The sequence below is a fragment of the Suncus etruscus genome, chromosome 3 (assembly GCF_024139225.1).
Source record: "Suncus etruscus isolate mSunEtr1 chromosome 3, mSunEtr1.pri.cur, whole genome shotgun sequence".
NCBI classification, from domain to species: domain Eukaryota; kingdom Metazoa; phylum Chordata; class Mammalia; order Eulipotyphla; family Soricidae; genus Suncus; species Suncus etruscus.
The window spans coordinates 54,461,058-54,478,865 of record NC_064850.1 but is presented as its reverse complement, the minus strand read 5'-3'; the positions used below and the strand labels follow the sequence as shown (position 1 = coordinate 54,478,865).

Here is a 17,808-nt window from a genome sequence, read left to right as displayed (position 1 = left end):
TTCACCCTTAGACCTCAAATGGATTTAGAATCTTAGATCTACCCTTTTAGCAATCACAAAGAATGCATTCAGCAATAAAGTTATTCTTCCCTGGCTGCTTTCAATAGAAAAATAGTTGTACTAATTTTATTGTGTTTCTTTTGTTGTTGTTGTTGTTGTTGTTGTTGATAAGCCAAAGCTGGAAGTACTCAGGGTTTTTTCTAGCTCTGCACTCGAAATAACTCTGGCAGTGCTGGGAGAACATATGTGATTTCAAGGATTGAACCTGAGTTGACATAGCAGTGTACAGTCTTCCCTGTGTGCTATTGCTTTGGCCCATTTGTTAAAACAAACAAACAAACAAACAAATTCATCAATTTATTTAACAAATCATTATACATTGACAACTTTAATTAATATATTTTGGTTGTTTCTCTCCCAGTTCTTGAAGGCAGAAACCTGAAATCAAAGTAAGGACAAGTTTATGCATTTCTGAGAAAGAAGTCAAAATCCTTTTGTTGCTCTTAATTTTAGAGCACCAGGTGTCATTGGCTTGTGGTAGTTCTTCCTCCCCTCTTTCTCCATCTTTATGTATACTTTTATGTCTCTCTTATACACACATTATGGTTTGCTCTAGGGTTAAGCTTACTGCAAGCTGATTTCATAATATGTCTTAATTGGTTCAACAAAGTCCACTTTTCTCAGTAAGTTCACATTGATAGGTACTAGTAAATGGTCCTAGAAAAAAAAATGGCATAATCACCATAGTAGGTACTAGGTCACCTACCTTTTGTTTTTATTAATATTGCTACATATAGCTTATATTACGACTTCTTTTACATTTTATTTTATTGAAACAATTGTGATCTACAGAGTCCTTCATAGATGAATTTCGGATATATGGTGAGATAGATCTTTTCTTCCACCTGTATACAACTCCCTCCACCAATGGACTCAGAGTGCATTCTATTCCACCACCCTTTGACCTCTAGCTTACCAGTTTAACAGGCCCCTTTCATTTAGATTGTTAAAGAATAGGTCCCTTGATTCTATTCTATTATTGTTAACTTCAACTTGCTTATTTAGTTCTGTCCTTATTTTCCCACCAATGCATTCAAAACCACTTAGCCCCTGGCCCACAGCTTTCTCTATTCCATTCTTCATAGGTTTATATATAAATACAGAAATATGTGGTAAAATAAAGTAATCTGTGTCCCAAGGTTCTATGAAAAAGGCTGGAGCCCCGATTTAAAGCTAAGATATAAAAACATACAATAAATATAAAAAAGGTGTGTGTGGCAGGGTTTTTGTTTTTGTTTTAGCATAGGCACAATGTAATATGGGAAAATAGAAAGGAAAAAAACTTTTGGCCTAATAACAGAGTGACCTTATTCAGGAGCATCCTGACATAAGAGCAACACAGGGGATTTTAGTTGCATTGTTCCTTTTTGCATAGGCACATTACAATAGGAAAATCTTACATGTGCAAACAAATTTTTATCTAATAGACATAGGAACACATCAAGGTTATTTTGCAGTGGGGCTTTACACTCTGAATACTTGTCACCATGAATTGGCTTAGCCTTCAGAAGGTCAGAAATCGGTCATTCATCCCTGAACTTTGGATTCATCTATAGAATCAGTAGGGTTTTATACACAGCACAAGGAATCAGACTTTTACCAGGGAAGGCCCCTAATACTGCCCTGGCATCAAGTTGCTCCTGATGACTTGGCAACAGCAACAAACTGCTTTCATAGCAGAGTTCTCTGTATTCCCACCTAATAGTGAGATAAAACCAGAAGAGCCTCAGTGTCACCCTGACTTCGACATAGGATCTATAGAGAAATGAGGATCTCTAAGTACAGAAACCTAACATCAACAAGCATTCTTGTGAAGAGCTTTGACTTTGGACCACAGAGAAATACTTTGAGGATAAATAACTTAGTATGCCTGGTTATGTTATAGCTTTTATTCTAAATATTTTTTAAATTTCAGTAATAATAAATACATATTTTCATTATAACAACCTCTTCAGTTGACAGTTCGATTTTCATCAGACTATATTCTGTATATACATCCATTCTGTAATTACATTCTGTATATACATCCAACTTAGCTTCCAAAATATATTCCATCATGTTCACTTTATGTCTTCCTAGAAACAGCTCCTTTGAAATCCTGACATTTTGTTTTATCTGCATGTTAGACAATGAATAGTAATAAACACAAGATATACCTTTTCTTAACTTGTTCAGTGAGAATATTTTACCAGATCAGAGATCAGCACTTTTTGTTTTAGTTTATCCCTCAGTTTATATATTTAAAGGTTGTGTTATAAATGCTATTTTTATAATTTTAAAAATATTTGTAACTAAAGGACAGCTAAAGGATAAATAGAGCTTAAATAAGAAATATACATAGGTAGTGTATTTATATACAATGTAATATAGGAAACATGTTGCTTACTATGATGTCTAGAGTAATCATTTTTAGATAAAAATAAGTAAAGCAGGTAAAATTAGTACATAATAACAAAAAATTAATACAAATGTTATATATACATATATACATATATATCTACATCTAATTATCTAAAATAAGACACCATATGTGTATATAATTGGTTGAAATATCAAATTTCAGTAACATTTTTAGGTAGGCTTTCTAAGAATGAATTACAGAATCATTATTTTTTTTTTTACTTTCAAAAGCTTAACAAGCTCAATTCTATGGGGGCTGATATGCTTAGCAAAGATAACATTCAGATAGATGTGGATGCAAAACATGTGGAAGATCCAAACAGAATTATCTGAGACTTTTACCTCAACTTGTCTATCCACAATGACATTAAGTGAATTCTGATTGATGATTCAGTTTTTTTTTCAAACTTTCAAAGTTTTCTTTTGCCTAAATTCATTCAGATCAACAGATAAAAGAGATTATTGCAATATCACTACAATATATACCAAAATAATATTTACATCAAATACCCTAAATGACAACAATAAGTGTTAAATTATGATTTTATATGGTCACTTTAAAAATTATTGCACCAGACCTGATGGTAGTCAGGGTTTACTTCTGGCTTTGTGCTCAGAGATCACTTCTGATTGTCTATGAGACTACTTGTGCATTCTACTACTCAGCATTCTTACCAGCCCCTATATGGCAAATTTCTCTTTTATTTATTTATTTATTTATTTATTTATTTATTTATTTATTTATTTAAATTGGTGCTGGGCCATTTCGAGAGATTCACAGGGGTTAGTTATCATGCTATACTAACAAATTACTCATGGTGATAATCAGGTATATAAGATTTCTGTCAGGAATTAAGTTAAGTTGGCCACATGCTGAGAAAATGCCCTGACTAGTCTATTATCTCTCCAGCCCCTCTATGGGAATGTCTTAAACTGATTCTAAGAATCTGTTTCATCTAATCTAAAGAATCATATTAAAGACACCCTTCAAGCTGGTTACGTACATAATCACAACATGAAGATTTGCCTTCTGGAACATTCTTTATCTGACATTAAGATTTTAAATGACAAATGATATAATTTAAGGAATTTATCATACATCTTTTTAATAATATGTCCCTTGATAGCATTTTAATTATATTTTATTTTAAAATTAAATTAAATTAAAACAGAATTCAAGACCATTGAAGAATCTCATATGTTTGTTAGGGGAAGATTCCGCTGACCATTTTTTAAAATTTAAAACTAAGAGTATAAAATGTAATAAAGTTATGCAAGCCATAAACTGAAAGTGGAATGTAGAATACAAAACCTCTCAAAGACTTTGAAGATCTGTGTCAGGGAAAGAGAAATGGTTTTGTGACTAGCTTGAGCTATAGATAATAAGCAGCCTATACTGAAATATGCCACATACATGAATCAGTCATTAATGGGCCTTAAACATTTTTTTAATAAGTGTCCCATACTTGGCAGTATGCAAGGCTTGATCCTGGCTCTGTGACCAGTAGTATATAGGTTTTGATGGGATTCTGGGGATTAAATTTGGTTAGGCTGTATGCAAGGCAAGTAGTCTACCTGCTATACTGTTACTATAGCTTCAATGGGCCTTATGATTTGTTAAAAATTTTAAACCATTGGGGCCGGAGAAATAGTACAGTGGTAGGGTATTTGCCTTGCACGAAGCCAATTCAGGATGAACAGTCGTTCAAATCCTGGCATCCTGTAAGGTCCCCCGTGTCTGCCAGGAGTAATTTCTGAGTGCAGAGACAGGAGTAACCCCTGAGTGCCTCTGGGTGTGACCCCAAAACCAAAATAATAATAATAATAATAATAATAATAATTTTAAGCTATAGCATCTGTTTAAAGTCAAAAATGTGTTTTATTGACTGGGTTAATTTATAAAACATAAATACTAAGTTAAGAAAATAATTTTATAATATAGGAACCATTTATAACTATTAATTTATTTAGATAATTTAGATTTCATTTTAAAAATTTTCAAGTTATTAAGATGCTTATTTAAAATACAGCATATTGTAATGAACTTGAATATATAATGATAAATGAGTTCCAAGTAGCAGTGGGAGATTTCTTTTTAAGAATTACTTAAAGCCCTAGTAGCTAACACAAATGTCTGAATTTTCAGGTAAGGCTATCTCACACAAAATACAGTCCTTTGCATCAGATCATAAAGTCTCCCAGTGAGGAAATATGACTGAAATATGGCAATGTGCAAATAAGCAAACATATTTCCCTTCCTAGGAAAAAAACATCTGGCTATCACTGAGCAGTAGTTATTAAAGTTATGAAAACACTTTGGAAGAAAATTGATGAACTCTGGTTTTAAAATACCAACTTTCAACACTTATAAGAAAAGAACTTGCCGACTTTCACTTTCAAGAGTAAGCTAAACATAAGCATATCAGCTGACTATGTAGGAACGAGTGTGAACAACATACATTTGCTGACAATTATTTTTCAACACCTAAAAGAGAGTTTAAATTAATATTATCTACTCATATCATATATATATGCATGAAGTATATTCCTTGTACATATATGATTATTTTGATATGTCAAAATGATGTTTATATTTTTATTATTTTTTTGTTTGTTTTTGGACCACACCTGGTGACGCTCAGGGGTTACTCCTGGCTATGTGCTCAGAAATTGTTCCTGGCTTGGGGGACAATATGGGTTGCCAGGGGATTGAACCACTGTCCGTCCTAGGCTAGCACGCAAGGCAGACTCCTTATGCCTTGTACCACCACTCCAGCCCCTATTACTTACATTTTTAAAATTATGCTTAAGAAAAGTTTGAGAGTAAGGATAATCTTTTTATTTTAGAACTATTATAAGTTAAGCAAGAATCAGACATAGAAACCCAGAAGTAATCAAAATTGCTATAGGTAGTTCTTAATAAAATTATAATCTGAGTCTAAGGAGACAGGTCACAGAGTTGGAGAGAGGGTCCCAGATCTACCCCATCAACACATGACCTGTCCACTACAACTAATGTCCTCTGATAACATCCACATCACTGTACTGAAGCACCAATCTTCAAAGCTTCACCCAATATTTCACTAGTATCCCCAACTCCCTACATGAGAAATATTAGAGCTGGTAGAACATTTGCCTTGCATGTGGCTAACCTGGATTTGATCCCTGAAATCCCATATGTTCCTCTGAGCACTGCAGGCATGGGTCATAAATATATAGCCTGAGCACCAATGGGAATGGCTCAAAAATCTGAAATTATATATATACACACACAAATATATATATATTGTTTGAAAAGCATGACAGATATATTATGTAAGCATAATTTTAATTACAATGAGTGCACAAACATATCTCTCAAGTTGTTTTATTTTGTTTGTTTTTCTTTTTTTTTCTCATGCAAATAAGTCTTTCTTCCTGCACAGGAACCATAATATTGAACTGAGCAGCAGGCTTATTCAATCTGCAGTTAGCCCACTGTTTGTAACTCTGTTACTTAGCATACTTCTTCAGTGTTGGTTGGTGATGCCAATATTTTCAGGAATTATTTTTAATGTTTTCACAGGCATACACTATAATGCCTTTTCTGATCTTCAATTCTGTGTCTTTAACTGATGGATAGATTGTTTGCTTTTTTGACTTTTGAATAAAGCTTCATTTGCATATAAAATATTATTTTGACATATGTTTCCATAGCCATTGTAAAAATGCCTAGGAGTCCATTTGCTGGAACATAATGTAAGTCTATGTTAAATGCCATAAAATACAGTTTTTCTGAAAAGCTGGAGCTTCAAGCAGTGTGCCAAGGTGCTTGAACTGAACAGTCCGAGTTTCAATTGTTAATAATCTTAAATTTAGCATTGCTGATGGATACTCACATTATTGTATTTTCATTTTCATTTTTATAATGGCTGAGAAACTGTACAATTTCAATAATGGTTAATGAGCATTTTTAGTTCGATTATTTTTCTACCCGTACTACTTTTATAAAATGACTGTTTAACCTTTTACCTATTTGAAAATCAGGTTGTCTGTAAGATGACAGTCAGCTATTAACTCAAAACAAAGACATTCCCCCATCTTTCTATTTCCCATTAACCTCTCTTTGATATATAAAAGTCCACTTGGATCACTCTGCTTTGCCCCATCTTGGTGGATTTTGTTTTGGGATAATAAAGAAAAGTCAATTCTGACTTTTGGCTGAGGCAGAGAGATGTTGAGGTGAAAAGCAGATTGGCTTCATGGCTCTTTCCTGGCTGGCTTGGCTTATCATTTCTTTGCGTTTATTCTTCTTTAGACCTGTCTGCCTGAGGAGTTAGTCCTGTGGAGTGATCTCACAACTCATGGATTTTTATTTCATAATTGTCTACTTACTATTGTTTAATTCTTACTTTGTAATTTTGTTTAATTACTTAAGTAATTCCCTAAATGATTTTCAGATTAAAAAGTTTCTACAAATATATTTTTAAAAATTGAGTACTGTTAAGCACAGAGTATATAAATTGTATATTCATATAATAAAATTAAAAAATTAAGATAAAGTTCTGAGAATATCATATAAATGACTCTAGCTAAATGTGTCTCACAAAATATTATTGAAAACTAAACAAAGAGATATATGCAAAAAAATTATTACCAAATAATTTCACATCATAATCTTACTGTTAGATAATTGATCGAAGGAAGACATTACTGTTTAATACAGCAAATTTTCAGTAAAACCACAAGTTTTACATTTTTTATATAAGGACTAAACTTTGAATATAATTGCTATTCTCTGTCAACTTTTTTCATGTAATTGTCATAATTAAATTTCTAGTCTGTTCTGGACTAAAGACATCCTGATTTAAATTTAATTAAATTGGCAGTTCTTATACAAGGTTTACAAAATCCAAACAGAAGTGTTCATTGGGAAAAGGATGCTGCTTACAATCAGTTCAGGTGAGATGATTAAAATCTACCCTATAAAGTCAAAGTTGTCATAGAATAATTTTTTTTCCATTTAAAAATCCTGTAATGAATGATAGTAGGCCTAAAGCAGCTCTTTTAATGATAATTTATTGTTACACATAAGATGAAAAATAGGTCAAGCCTGTATAGATTTTCACATGCATCAATTCAATTTTTGTACTTTTGTCTTTAGGTGTTCTCGAGATTATGAAGAAGAAATATGAAGCATAATTTATTTTTAAGCTTGCCTGGAGCTTCTAATGCTTTCAAATTGGTATTCATGTATTATTATATTTTATATTATAAAATCTTATAGAAACAATAAAGAAAATTGCATTTTTACAAAGATGCTTACTTCAGGGTAATATCAAAATTTGACTATTTTTGCATCTAATATTTTGACAAAATATATTAATGAGCTATCTTAAAATTATAACTTTGTCAGCTTAAGAAATAAAATCAATCCTAAGAATTAAAGATTCATTGAATGAAGATATATAGAATTGAAAAATATATTTTAGTATCAGTAATAGGCATATCTTCATATATTATTTTCAACATAATTTTATCATCAAATCAAAGAAAGCAACATTTTAATATAAGTGAATAGTCAAGCATGTACTTAATATGACCGATCAATTTTAAGCTGCAGGAGTGATACATGCAGACACACACTATTATAATTTCCATGAAAATAATTAGCAACATTTATTGTGATCATACTTTTTTATACTTTCAAATGGAAAAGTAGGAAACACATAGGCATGGGCCCATAATCTATTTAAATACAGTTGTCAGTGATTAAAATGCTACTTAGCGTGATTTCTAACTTGAACTTTGAAAAATATAATTCATGTAACTGAGGATACATATTTAGTTGAATGTTTAGTCTTCTGAACACAGTTTTAGGTCATAAAACAAAAATAAAAACAAAAGGTTTTCTTTTCCTTAATAACATAGCAGTTTATCAAGAGACTTCTGCCCAAATCACTAGCATATCATAGCAATATTTCCTAAATAATACATAATGCCATTATATGTGAATAATAGCATTGTAAAAATACAAAATAAGAAAAAAATTGGGGGGAGTTTGGTTTTGGGGCTACACCAAGGTGTTACTTCTGGCTCTGGGCTCAGAAATCACTCCTGGCAGGTTCTGGGAAAAAAATGGTATGACAGGGATTAAATCCAGGTCTACCCCTGGTTGGTTGCATGCAAGCAACCTCCCTACCACTATGTTACTGCTCCAAACCCAGGAAACAATTTTCTATAGTCAGCATCCTAATCTATAAATAACTTGATCGTATTCAATCATAAAAATAAATAGGGGCCAGAGAGACAGTATAATGGGTTAGTAGGCACTTAACTTGCATCCAGTCAACCTTAATTCTGTCCTTTTAACTCATATGACTCTCTGAACCTGCCAGGAGTAAGCCTTAAACACTATCAGGTACATAATACTGATTTGGATTTTATTTTATGCGTCAAAATATACTCAGAATTTTTTTAAGTGAATAGTAGATAAACTATAAAGGATAAATGACGTAGCAACACTGTATAGCTTTGCTCTGACTGAAGTATAGCTCAGTCATTTTTCCCACTTATAATAAATCATAAATACTTCTATAAATGATTTCAATTACTGTGGAAGGAGAAAAACTCACTGAAAAATAGTGATAGAGAAAACTCACCAGTAAATGGAAAGGTGGTCCCATATTTGTAGATTCCTAAGCTGATAAAATGACAATGACAATTCTTTTTAAAGAAGCATAAATAGAGACAAAATGAAGTTCAAAATCCTGGAAATATAGTATAAAACTACTACCAAGTTAGACATACTAATTGTATAGAATCTTGTACATAAAAAGTGATTACATATATTTGTCCAATAAATGCCAGTTTGGATTTATTATATTAAATATGAATGGAAAGACAATTTAAAGTGATCTGGTAATTTTTAAATACATTATCTTTATGGATACTTCTGTAGTTTCTAATTTGGTTATAAAATGAGGGAGGGGTATATAGCTTTGCTGAATTTAAGAAAAATACAAGGAGTTCAGCAGAAATAGGTAGAGTACTTTGCAAAAGGCAGAAGTTTGACAGAAGATTCTATAAAAAATGTTTTAGTTGAATGCTAGTCTATAAATTTGTGTATATAATTCTAAAATGCCAAACAAAAATAATCTGTAGTACAGATACCTAGATTTTATGTGCTGGACTTCAACAAGGCAGGGTACTACAGAATAAGACTTGCAAAATGTGATCATTTTTAAATTTAAGTAACTCAATAGGAATACAAAAATAGTAACAGACCTATTAGCCACCAGTACAAATATTCTGAACTGTCCAAGATATATTTAAAATAAGTTTCAAAATGTAAACACTTTGTTCATATATCATTCTACCTAGCAATTAAATTAGAAAATATCTACAAACAGAATAAACCATAAAAAAGCATTATGTCATATAAAAATCATGATGATTGACACCAAATAAAAGTATTATGTCATAAGGAAATAGAAAAATATCGTAAGGGGATAAATCAGACAACAGAAACTGAAATGATGTTATTAGCAGATTAGAATACTAAAAAGGTATATATGCATGCTTTAAACTCGAATTAAAGATGAAAGTTATGAAGAGGTTTTAAGGAGCAAAATTTTACTATATCTAAAGGTAAAAAAATGAAATAAATAACTCTAAAGAGCAAATAAATATTGGGTTTGGAAGTTGAGTTTCATTTTAGAAAAATTAGAATATAATAAAACAATTGAAAATATAAAACTTTTCTAGAAATTTCTTTGATTTATTTTAATTTAATTGGCTTATTTTTAATCTATGAGAAAAAGCATAGACCGCTGTTCTTTAAATTATTTTCCAAGATCATAAGTAATCTAAATCTTTCAAAACACTGCTTTTTCTCAGTTTTGCTTTCATTATCATTCTGTCCAAAGTGTATCATTTTTATTTAGTAAATTATTCTTTAACAAGTATGTTTTTTAGTTTTGATTTTATTACTTGTATACAGGTTTCAAAAACATTTACAGTTTTAATACTTCTGTAGTCTGAAAATAAGTATGTTGAGTTTTTCCCCCAATTCTGCAATACTTAATTTATGCTCCATATGGTATATCTGACTCACTTGATAGAAATAAGCATTTTATTGTTGTTTATATGATAAAACTTTTTCCGAAGAGCAAAGTATTGAGAAATACTTTCAATAAGAAATTGAAAAATAAATAGTAATAAAGAAAATTATATTAATTAAAATGTGATGCAGCTTTGAAGAGTCATGTTCTCTAGGAGATTGGCTGAGGTTTGATTCCCATCGAGCTTCCAGACAGGAAAGGCAGCTCCCATTCCCCTGTCCAATTAGGACAGGAGGAACAATTCCAGTTGTAGATATCTGCAAAAAATAATTCACACAGTGAAGAGGTACAAGAATGGGTTCAGGAAATCCAGTGCTCAGGCAAGGAATTCAAACCACCCAAGCTTTCTGCTCCTAAGATAGAATACAACTCAGTGGAAGAAGACAGAAGAATAAGCCCCTGCCTTCCTCAGACCCCTGCTTTTATTGACAAGAATCAGGTCCCACTCTAGGGTGGTAGAATACCAAGTAAGGAATAATCCAATATACTATCACCAGATTACACCCTAGGGTGGCGTACAATTATTGATTAGAGTAGGATCAGTAACCCAACACATCTTGTCACTCAAGATTACATCAAAACCAAAACCACATTATTAAGGGACAATATGAGTCCCTGATAGTGCTCATGAGCCCATCTACATGTCTGCACACATGCATGAATGCTCTTACAAGTATAGCTACTTCACATTTAACTGTCACAGGCTATAAATGACCAATATTATGTTCCTTAATACACCATTTACTACTACTTTTTTGACTTTTCAAAATATTTTCTATTTCTTTTATTATGTTTTGGTGAGAGGAGTGTTAATGTATTAAGTTTGTGGTGCTCAGACTTCACTGTGCTCAGGGATCACCTCTGAGAGCTCTTGAGGTATGGACTGAACATATGTGAGACACATGGCAAATAACACCTTATGTTTCTGCCCATCAAATTTGATAATCTTGTTAAAACATGCATGACTTCAATGGAAACTTTGAGGAGAAAATCTCCATGTAAAAAACCCTACCTAAAGCCTCAAAATTTGTTTCATAACTACTTAAGAACATTCATATTTTAAATATACTTCTTGACAATTTGGGGGGAGTTTTTCTTTTTTATATGTATATATTCAGAGCATATATATCACATATAAACTTGCCACATAACAGGCAGCATAGAATGATATAATTTGTTATTAGGAATGACAAATATTTCTACTATAAGCTAATATAGTATGTATATGTGTATATATGTAGTATATATAAAACTGTATGTATATATGTATGTATATATATGTATATATTTAAAAACTGCTATACTGGTAGTTCTTTGGTTTTGCCTATTTGGGCACAAAGAATTTAAGTATCTGTAATTCAGATTTGATTTTCTGGGCAGACATCTTTGAAAGACTAAAGGAAATGTATTTCATGGCAAAGGCAAACATTATAAGGGCATGTTTTACTGTGTCTTCATTCTCTGCTCATTGTTTTCTGTGGTCGTATGTATGAATCCAACTGAAGTAAAGGTGAGTCCAAGAAGGGTTTGCATTTAAAACTAGAGTACTTTAAACTTTATAAAAGTTGTAAACAGCTAGAAAGCCTCAATTTTTTTTGTCAGTTTAAATTGTTCCAAGAGTGTAAGTAGAACATTGCTTGGTACTTACCTGCATACTGCACCAGCTCAGGTCACTTTCCTGGACAACAATACTTACATTAAAGCCGATTTAAGGTGCTAGAGGAATCTCAAATATGTAGTATCTTTAGGAAGTTCTCTGGGTCGACACAACTATTTTTGTTTCCTTCTGTAGTCCCTGTCGCAGTGATTTAGAACCATTGCATACACTGCAGTTAGTGTAAAAAATCACAATATGTGTGTGCTTAAACCAGATGTTTATGCCCCAAAATTTATATTTTTATCAATTCATTTTATAATAGACCCCCAAAGATAGTATCTGGAGATAAGTCTTTGGGAGATAGATAAATAGATTAAGGGAAAAATGCCTTCAGGAATAAGGTTATTTCTTCATAAAGGTGTTTTCATATAAATACTAATACTTTGATCAAGAGTTCATATTTTTGACTCTATTTTAATATCTAGGCCATATACTTTAGTAGCATACTACAGTGCTGAAGCTGGAGCTATAGAAAAGTGGGTAGAGTGCTTGCTTTGCCTATAGCTGACCCAGATTTGAACCTCTGCATCCCATATGGTCCGCCATGCACTTCCAGTGTAATTCCTGTGTGTACAGACAGGATATATCATTTGGCAGAGCCAGTTGTGGCCTATTAAGCAAATAAGAAAAATAAAACACAATTGCTTAACTATATTTTATAATTAGATAGCTACATTTTTATATACACATCTAAAGTTAAGTTAGTGCATAATATAAAGAACATATTCTGCTTTAAAATCGATTGCTCCACAGCACAAAGAGTGGACTTACTTTGTAATGCAGGCAAAATCTTATACTAAGATGCACTTTACTTATGTCAAGATTAGGGTCAATATGTAATATATGTTTAACATAGCTAATGTTATTGTAAGAATGATTGCATTAAGTCAAAATAGGAAATACAATAAAAACCAGGTCTCATGCAGTGCATATGGTCTTCTGAGGACTCCCAGAGGAGTCCCTAGAGGCAGGAGTAAATCCTGAGCACAGCTGGATGTGATTCAAATCCACAAAGAAAAGGGGAAGGAAGGAAGGAAGGAAGGAAGGAAGGAAGGAAGGAAGGAAGGAAGGAAGGAAGGAAGGAAGGAAGGAAGGAAGGAAGGAAGGAAGGAAGGAAGGAAGGAAGGAAGGAAGGAAGGAAGGAAGGAAACAATGAAAGTCTTACAAGGTGAAATATACATTTTCCCAAAAAATGAGGAGACATGGATATGGATAATGAAGACAATGGAAACATCCTTGGGGAAAATTAAAAGTAGGAATTTACTGTTTCTACTTAGAGATTATAGATGATTTGTCCTGAAACTGTTACTAAAGGTCAAAGTATTTTTTTTTTTTGGTTTTTTTTTTTTTTTTTTTTTTTTTTTTTGGTTTTTGGGCCACACCCAGTAACGCTCAGGGGTTACTCCTGGCTATGCGCTCAGAAGTTGCTCCTGGCTTGGGGGACCATATGGGACACCGGGGAATCGAACTGCGGTCCGTCCAAGGCTAGTGCAGGCAAGGCAGGCACCTTACCTCTAGCGCCACTGCCCGGCCCCCAAAGTATTTTTTGTAATTTATCTGTACTCTGTCCATATCCCTAACTCAAACCCTTGCCCCACCCAGAAAAAAAATAGCAATTTAAGATTGAGGTTAGAAGAAACATTAAACAGATCACCCATAGGCTTGTAGATTGGAAGCTGTGTTGACCTCTCTTGGGGGAGGCTATCTGTTCACATTTTCTTCATCTTGGGCTCAGATAGAACATCAAGGACACCTTTCAGACAATAGAGACTGGTGGAACCCTTCTTAAGGGCCATTCCCTGCCTCTTCATTACCACATTGCAAAGGAGACCATCTGTTTCATTTTCTGCACAGTCCATATATATTACTTGTGTGTAATTAATTCTCATGAATATGCATGAATTTCCTGAACAACTCCTAGAAAATTAAAAAAAAAGCTGTTATGTTTTGTGTTACAGTTTTTTGGAGGTTATTTTCCAGGACATCTTCTCAAATTAACTTGTTTCTATGCTAATAGAGCCTCCTCTTTTCTCTTCAATTGTTCATATGCTTTCTCAGATAAAATATTTCATCTGAGAACTCTCGTTTCCTTCCTTTATAGGTACTGAGAATGTCAAAATCTGGTTGATTCTGTGCTGCATTCTAGTTGCAAGAGGATGCTCCTCTAGCCTCTTGATTTTTTTTAATAAAGGAGTTTATGTATTAATTTTCACAATTTTACCTTGGTACATTAATATACAGAGACCCTATTTACATGAGGTCAGCAGTTTATAAGTGCTTACACTTGCATATTTTATTATAGGGTTTGTGCCATTGCCTTTTTTATGAATAGAGAATTTCTAGAAGTTTGAACATCTTTTGCTTTCTACTAACGAAGTGGGAGACACCTGATAAACTCCGATTTTCCTCATAAATGCAAATGTCTCTTACAAAAGGGTAGGTTCTATTGAGTTTCCAGAGTTTCTTATCGCCCAGTTCTCAGAAATAAGCATCCTATAAAAAAAAAAAGCCTTTCTTTTTTCTAACCAAGCAGACATATTCTTTTAGTAGAAAATTGTGCTCCCCTTCATTTGAAATGAAGGGTTAGGCAGGATTGAAAATAATATTTATGAGTAGGCACCACAGTAAGACCCCAGGGACAGGAAAATACAGTATGTGACTTGGTATTTTCTGCCTTAGTTATTCCAGGATTTGCTCAGTGGTCTCATTAATAAAGTTGCATTTGGATGTGTTATTAAAAACAAACAGAATCCCACTGCACAAAATAGAGTTGGATTTCAGTTATGCTAAACCCTTAGATTAGCAAACAGCAATGTGGAGTCAGTATCTAACAAAATTGCAATTTTAGAAAAATACTTCTAAAAAGTCAGTTCAACCATTGTAGGTAATATGCATGATATTAAGCCCAGACATCCCCTAAGGGCAGGAACATTTGCAGAAAACATTATTTTGTTTTGTTAAAAAAAACCTTAACCCAACATCATTTCTGACTATAAAAGTCTACATTTCCTATACTCTTAAATTTTTACTTGCTTGCTTCATTGTTTTTTTTTTTATTTGTTTGGTTTGGATTTTAGCACTATCTTGTAATGATCAGGGCTTATTCCTGTCTTCTGAGATCAGTGATCACTCCTGGCAGGCTGAGTATAATATGGGATGCTTGGGATCAAACCGAGGTAAATCAAATGATCTTCCTTGGCCCCTGGCCCATCTGACCTTTCTATTTTCTAAACTTTCCTACTCATGAGTCTTTTAATAAAGGCAATGAGACAAACATATTACATAGACAAATCCAAGTAGTTCATAGTCACTTTAAAACTATATCGTTGTGGGGGCCAGAGCAGTGGCACAAGACGTAGGGCATTTGCCTTGAATGAGCTGAACTAGGACAAACTGCAGTTCAATTCCCCCGGCATCCTATAGGGTCTCTTATGCCAGGAGGTATTTCTGAACTCATAGCCAGGAGTAACCGCTCAGTGTCACTGGTGTGGCCCCAAAACCAAACCAAACCAAACCATTTAAACTTTAGCATTGTGTGAATATTCATAAATGCAAAGAACCAAAATTGAGGATGTCATTTAACTTGTCATTTAACACATTGATTGATTGTTCATAGTAATACCTTTCATCAAATACTTAATATTTATTTAGTTATTTTTAAATAAGACATACATTATATTCTAATGATATTTCAATCCTATCATACTTAAATTAAATAACTAATTTTAAATCCTTTACCACATAGTTATGCTTCTTAAATATATTGGCTGTTGTGCTCGCTTTGGCAGCACATATACTAAAATTGGAACAATACAGAGAAAATTAGCATGGCCCCTGCGCAAGGATGACACGCAAATTCGTGAAGTGTTCCATATACTTTTAAAGAAAAAAATATAATGGCTGTCACTATTCCAAGGTACATTTTTCATGGGAGATGTTAAGCTAAGTAATAAAATATTGTGGAACATTTTTTGTTTTATTTCTTAATGATATAAATACTTTATTAACTGGTGTTGACTATGGTCCAAGAAATAGAATAGCAGGTAGAGAACTTTTTCTGGATGCAATCAAACTGGGTTCAGTCTTCACCATCACAGTCCCCTGCCAGGAATGATCCCTGAGCCATGAACATCACCAGGTATACACCCCCAACCAAGAATACAAACAAAGAAGCAAAAAGAAATCCATTTATTTATTCATTGATATCCAAAAGAATCTCCTTTTCTAAATATATATTTTTTGATTTAACACATTTTAGATTTGCTTAGAACAATGTATATAAATGGAATTATAACCCTGAAACTTTTGTCTGCATCCTCTCGAGGACAAAACAACAGTCCCAAGGTGGTGCGGAGAAAGAGCTTGATGGGATACAAGCTAAACAGTTGAAAAGTCGGGATTATCTACCCTCAAAACAACCATTCTGCCATCACATTGGCAAGAACAAGGTTCATAGAGAAAGATAACATGGAAACATCATTTTGGAAAGGGTAGTGTTGTACCCCTTGCTTTATCTCCCCAGCCCGTCACCTACTAAACAAAGAGATGTGATGTGAGTATTGCATTTCCTGCCCCCATCTTCATTCATTAAGAGAATGTGCTCTGATAAACTTACTCATGATAAGGGAAAGGCTCAAGTTGTATGTCTGGTTTTGACATTTTTACAAAAAACAGGATTAGCCGAATGCACCTGTATTTAGAAAAACAGGACATACCTAAGATAAATATGCTCCTTTCCTTAAGGTTTGTTTAGAAAGCCCAGCTAACTTTGTCCTTTTATGGAATAACCCCTTTTGGCCACTTCAGCCACTTGTATCCAATATAAAACCCTGCTTTTCTCAATAAAGATGGAACTGTTCTGAACAGGGGACAGTGACTGTGTGCCTGCACTCTCAAATTGTGGCCTAGAATCTTTCCATCTTTCCAACCTCCGTTAGGAGCAGCGTTGCTGAAGAAGCTTCCGAGGCCCCTGAGTTCCTGGTGCTCCCTTGCTGGCTGAGTTGGTGTCAGGGCTCTCTGGGAGAGCAGCGGACAGATAGACTCCAGAGCACTGTTTGAGTAATATAAATTCTGTCCTGGTTCCTTGAGGTGTTATACCGAAAATTCTAAACAATCTTATGTCTAGGCTTTTGTAGAATGGGAAACCTAGGCAAACTGAGTGCCAACTAGTCCTATTCCACTTTCAGCACATAGCTAATATTGAAGTTTGCCCCGGTTCCATGAATAGAATTTATCTCTACTTAAGCAATTTGATTTCATATTTTGCAACAAGTTTCATTATTTTACAGATGTATTACCTTCTCATATCATATGACACATAATGCAAAATTTTATAAATTATTGTTGGATTAATTTTTAATACATCAGAGATACTCAATGACTTGCTTGGTATTTTATATGCATTTATTTTTTGATAAAAGCTTTAAAATGATTTCAAAATGTAAGCCATTTTAATTTCAGATTTTTGTGTGTGAAGGTTTAAGATTATGTAAATATCATGTCTTTATGTACTATGCACTGATTTTATTACCAATTCTCCTCTGCATCAAATCAAATGCTGCATATGGTTATAACATTGATTTTTAATTT

At 33.2% G+C, this 17,808-nt stretch overlaps 1 non-coding gene across 1 annotated transcript; it reads left to right on the top strand.

The window, feature by feature from the left end:
- Window positions 1–15,991: 15,991 nt before the first annotated feature.
- LOC126005654 (U6 spliceosomal RNA) lies at window positions 15,992–16,098 on the top strand. Its single transcript, XR_007494696.1, has one exon. It is a non-coding gene; the product is annotated as a U6 spliceosomal RNA (small nuclear RNA).
- Window positions 16,099–17,808: the final 1,710 nt, after the last annotated feature.